Raw genomic sequence first — 6,115 nt, 5'->3', positions numbered from 1 at the left:
TGTGTTTGTACAATCACACTCCAGGAGTGTGGTTAGTCTGCTGCAATCTGGTCTGCCATGCAAGTGCAACAGTGCCACCTGCTGGTTGTTTCAGCACACTGTTGCGAGTGAGGAGGTATCTGACTCCATGCACACATCTCAGTAGTCTAACTGTCTCCTTTCCTTCATCTGCACTGATATAAAATACCTAGAAAGGTGAAAGCCAAACACCAGGAGAACAATCATTACACTGCTTTCACCTATTTTGCACTTTCAGGTCAGCGCAGATGAAGAAGAGGTGACATGGGGAGACAGACACACACACGCACACACGCACACGTGCACACACACACACACAGCCTGAACTGCTTTGTTTTGGGTACAGAGGACATGTCCAAAGACTATCATCCATAGTCATATTTTGATTTTGACTTGATTTGACTAAGATTCCATATTTTGTATGGCTGTTAACTATGTAGCTACTGGAGGGTATGTTCAGGTACCGAAGAGTTACAATCAAATGGGGAAAATCTGGACCTTATTGAGTGTTCTATCGAGGTAACAGGAGGGGACTGCCCTGCTCTAGTGGCCAAACACAAGGGTCAAACGTCACAATATAATTTGAGTGCCAATGACATTTACCCTTTTATGATAATCAGAGAGAGCAGGTGCAACTACTTCCCTTACCATGCCCCCTAGTGGGTGGCCAGTGCCATAGCAACCAACAAATCATTCTAGATCCTCCCATAGAGAACGAGCTCTATGGGGAGATGTGGTCATTCCATATCTCACAAGAATGGATTAATAGATCTTATCAATACTAACCAAAACCTACTGAAAATTAACTGTAAAATAAACTATGGCCCCCCTCCCCTCCCCTCCCCTCCCCTCCCCTCCCCTCCCCTCCCCTCCCCTCCCCTCCCCTCCCCTCCCCTCCCCTCCCCCCCCTCCCCTCCCCCCCCCCCTCCTCTCTCTTCTCTCTCTCTCTTTCTATAATATTGATGCGGGTAAAAAGTAGCACTATAGACACAAAGTTTCTCTTTCTTGTGACTATTGTGCTCTGTAGTGCTGGAAATACATGTAAAGAAGCACCTTGTTAATAAAACCTAAAACCTAAAAAATAATAATTAAAATAAATAAAATCTACATGGAAAAAACTGATCATTCATAAACAAAACATTGAACACAACAGAATGACTGTGCATATTTGTTAATACTTGTGTGATGAAGTAGATGGACTCCTAGCTGGACTTACCGAAGGACCTCTTTATGACCTCTGAACTTTTACCCCTGAATTGGACTGCCCCCTGCATTCCTCTCTGCTGAAAGCTCCAATGAGGGGGCACCGAATTGGGCGGAAGAAGGAATGACAATGCCACTTCCTCTTTAACCTCTTGTTTCCTGTTGGAGAGGTCTAGTGGGGGACATACTGTAAAAGGCAGGAATCAGGAAGACACATTTTTTCCAGGTTACCATGGAAACCAATGTGTTCCTTTTCCTTCCACTTGTGTAGCATCTTCTAGCGGGCGATAATCATATTTAATATGGAGATGCGAACAGGGACTATGGGGGGTGTAGAGCACAGGAGGTTGGTGGTACCTTAATTGGGGAGGACAGGCTCGTGGACATAGCTGGAGCATAATTAGTAGAATGGTTTCAAATACATCAAACACATGGTTTTCATGTGTTTGATGCCATTCCATCCGTTCCCGGCCATTATTATGAGCCGTCCTCCCCGCAGCAGCCTCCTGTGATATAGATGGGACTCACTTAGAGGCAGAGAAGAGACCTATAGGTGTCCAGGGAGAGATTTGTAGGTTTGTAGCGAGGATGTTTAAAGCATTGTGTTCAAATCCAAAGTGAAGCTGAGACATGATAGAGACACAGTGTGGCTACCTCATAGAACAGAGTGGACTGTGACACAGCCACGGATACCAAAGATACTTCAGCTGCCGGTCTGACGCTAGACCCTGGACTCAATCCTAACACACACAGATATACATATAACACATATACATATATGCACGCAAACACACACACACACACACACACACACACACACACACACACACACACACACACACACACACACACACACACACACACACACACACACACACACACACACACACACACACACACACACACACACACACACACACACACACACACACACACACACACACACACACAAACTGTAAATCATAAACCCGCACACAGAGCAGTTGCATTGCATATCGACCACAGGGAGGTGGTAGCTATGCAGACAGAGTTGAGTGCCTTTTTTCTTCAACCACGGGTTGGACTGCTCTGAACACACACATGCACAAACAGACATGCACAGAAGTACAAATGTGCATAGACACTCACCTCATTAAACGCATGCCAAGGTGTAGGGGGGCACATACAGGATGGAACGGTATCCACAAGCTTAGAATCAACTCCCATTGGAATTCAAAAAGCACTTTGTTTTGTACATTTTAATATTCCTATTATTTATTCATTCTTACGTTAACCAAATGATCACATGGGTCATTGAATGAGACATATTTGACATATTTGACATGGGTGGTGTTGGTTTGATCAACAGAGAGCCTGTGTTTGTGCACGTGTGTGTGTGTGCGCGCCAGTGTGTGCAAGTGTGTATGTGTGCTTGCAGTCGGATGTTAATGTGCCCCAGGTATGGAGGTGTGTCTGTATTTTGTCACACACACACACTCCTACCAGAGATATTTTTGTGTAATTTATAGCGGGAGTGTGAGTGTGCCACGTGTTGTGTCTGCACTTTCTGTGATCCAAAACCACACCCTCAGATATCTCTCTTTAACTGGCTAGCATTGGGGTAAATCAATGGCCAATCAGCTACCCCCAAAAACATACAGTGTTCCACCGCACTCCATTCTAACCCTCTTCACATATCCCCTGTCTCGGCTCTAACCCTCTTCACCTATCCCCTGTCCCGGCTCTAACCCTCTTAACCTATCCCCTGTCCCGGCTCTAACCCTCTTCACCTATCCCCTGACCCGGCTCTAACCCTCTTCACCTATCCCCTGTCCCGGCTCTAACCCTCTTCACCTATCCCCTGACCCGGCTCTAACCCTCTTCACCTATCCCCTGTCCCGGCTCTAACCCTCTTCACCTATCCCCTGACCCGGCTCTAACCCTCTTCACCTATCCCCTGTCCCGGCTCTAACCCTCTTCACCTATCCCCTGTCCCGGCTCTAACCCTCTTCACCTATCCCCTGTCCCGGTCCTAACCCTCTTCACCTATCCCCTGTCCTGGTTCTAACCCTCTTCACCTATCCCCTGTCCCGGCTCTAAACCTCTTCACCTATCCCCTGACCCGGCTCTAACCCTCTTCACCTATCCCCTGTCCCGGCTCTAACCCTCTTCACCTATCTCCTGACCCGGCTCTAACCCTCTTCACCTATCCCCTGTCCCGGCTCTAACCCTCTTCACCTATCCCCTGTCCCGGTTCTAACCCTCTTTACCTATCCCCTGTCCCGGCTCTAAACCTCTTCACCTATCCCCTGACCCGGCTCTAACCCTCTTCACCTATCCCCTGACCCGGCTCTAACCCTCTTCACCTATCCCCTGTCCCGGCTCTAACCCTCTTCACCTACCCCCTGTCCCGGCTCTAACCCGCTTCATCTATCCACTGTCCCGGCTCTAACCCTCTTCACCTATCCCCTGTCCCGGCTCTAACCCTCTTCACCTATCCCCTGCCCCGGCTCTAACCCTCTTCACCTGTCCCCTGACCCGGCTCTAACCCTCTTCACCTGTCCCCTGACCCGGCTCTAACCCTCTTCACCTATCCCCTGACCCGGCTCTAACCCTCTTCACCTGTCCCCTGCCCCGGCTCTAACCCTCTTCACCTGTCCCCTGACCCGGCTCTAACCCTCTTCACCTGTCCCCTGACCCGGCTCTAACCCTCTTCACCTGTTCCCTGTCCCGGCTAGCTTGGCAACTAGGCAGGCATTTGTAGACAATTCATCCCAATATACCTCAAATCTTTAATATAAAGGTCAAAGGTGAAACGATAACAATGTTATTAGCAATGAAAGTCATGAGTCACAGCTAAAATAATTGTTTTTATTCATGGAGAATATGTACTAAAGACTTTTTACTGTTTGATATGGTTTGTTGATTTTATTTATTGGTTTATTGATTTATTCCTCTGTATCCTGTTATGAGGGAGACTGGCTGTAACTAAAAGTAATGGGATGGGTAAAGAAGAATGTGGGAAAGATAGAAAGTAAAAGCTGACGAGTTGTGGAAAGAATAGGGAAGTATTGTGGTATGGTGTGAGGGTGGTGTGGTGTGGTGTAAGAAGATAGGATTATGGGTAGAGGGGAAGTATAGGGTGTAAGAGTTGTAGGGTCAAGTATAAGGGAGGTAGGGTGGGTTTAAGGCCATAGGGGAAGGATGGTGAAAGGGTTCTATAGGGCATAAGGAATGGTGTGAGGGGAAGGGCGGTAGGTTGTAAGACATCTAGAGGGGAGGTGTATAGGTAACATCCAGTATACATCAGGGGATATGACTAAAGAATGGAAAAAAATACAGGATAGTAAAAAAAAATTGATTTGAAAACCAACCATTGTGGACAAATAGTGTTCCTTTTTTCTTTTCTTATTTATTTTAGTAAAAACTACAGCTTTGTAAGCCAACTGTCTCCTGTGTGTTCAAGTGATCCCCATATTAAAAAGAGAACCAACCCACCAGAGCACCTCTGTTGTCAGGGGCGATGCGAGCAATTCTTATATGCATGGATATTATATAGCTGTATAGAAACTGCAGGATGAAATGTACTCCCGGGTAAAGGAGAGGGCGAGAAAAGGAAAGAACGACTGGGGCTGGAAAAGAGAAGTTATGAAAACTGGTGATGTCATGTGATGCTTTCTTTCCTTTCAGTTGTTATTTTGTTTGTGCTGGTTGTGTATGTGTTGTGTGTATGTACTGTATGTGTTGTCTCCTCCTCCCCAATGTCTTTCTTCCTGGTCTGTTGTGTCTGTTATTGTTTTTGTAACCCTGTCCTGATGTGTGCTAGTGAGGGATGATGGTGATCTTTTGGTCTTTTCTCTGTATTATTTTATGCGTATTCACTGCTTGTTTCATGTTGTTGAATTGAAGGCACCTGTGTGTATCTCTCAAACCAGCACTGTCCTGAAGTAGTGCCCTGGGTGCCTGACTGTTTTTACATTCACCAAAGCTAAGATAAAGTGTTGGCTAATGCAGAAACAGACTGGCACTCAGGCTACTGAAATAGGCTCATGTATATGATGTAAGGCATCCATTTTGGCTCCAGAGTGTAGGAGAGTCCCAGCGCTCTCTCAGCCCAAGTACAAAATGTTCTCTCCCTCTTCCCTTACCTGCCAATCAATCAGAACCAAGTGTCATTGTGATGGTAGAAGACAATCAATTTCCAATAAAGAGGAGAGAAATGGAGAGAAAAGATGGAGAAAGGCAGGCAGAGAACTGCTGAACAGGATGGGGGATTAGGAGGAGGAATGGCTCTCAGGGTGAAACAGCCATTGTGTGTGGCCCCTCCCCTTTGGCCTTCAACCTTTAGGATTGACCTCTGCTGCAGAGGTCAAGGTGCCAGGGACTCTCCCCAAGGATAATCTGACTGGTTAACTGGACGTTTAATCGAAGATGTTTTTCAAATGCCCAAATACACACAAGACATGTACACACTTACACACACACACGCGCATGTACTACACACAGGCACACACACTGACACATTGAATTGGACTGGATATGTGAAAGTAATAAGGCGCTGGGCTTACACGTTTACAGTGTGAAGTCTCCAGTGTGTTGCTCTCACATACCAAGCCCTGTAACAAACACATAGTACCCTTTAATTCATTGATTGGTTTATTGATTACTTGATAGATTGGCCCTGGGGTTAGCCTCCAATTTCTCAGAAATTGAGTTTCTCCAGGATCAGAAGTAATTCTAGTCACATCGTATGTGTATTGTGACTAGATATTGATTTTAAATGTTTATGTACTGGTTCCCTTTAGCACGGAATTCTTTGCAAACACCACAATGTTCACTTCTACCTATCTAGATCCATTCACTCAGGGTTCTGTGACTCTAATGATATACCACAAGACTTATGAGAGCAGACATC

Source organism: Oncorhynchus tshawytscha, linkage group LG28 (assembly GCF_018296145.1).
Source record: "Oncorhynchus tshawytscha isolate Ot180627B linkage group LG28, Otsh_v2.0, whole genome shotgun sequence".
Lineage (NCBI taxonomy): Eukaryota > Metazoa > Chordata > Actinopteri > Salmoniformes > Salmonidae > Oncorhynchus > Oncorhynchus tshawytscha.
This window is presented reverse-complemented; position numbering follows the sequence as displayed.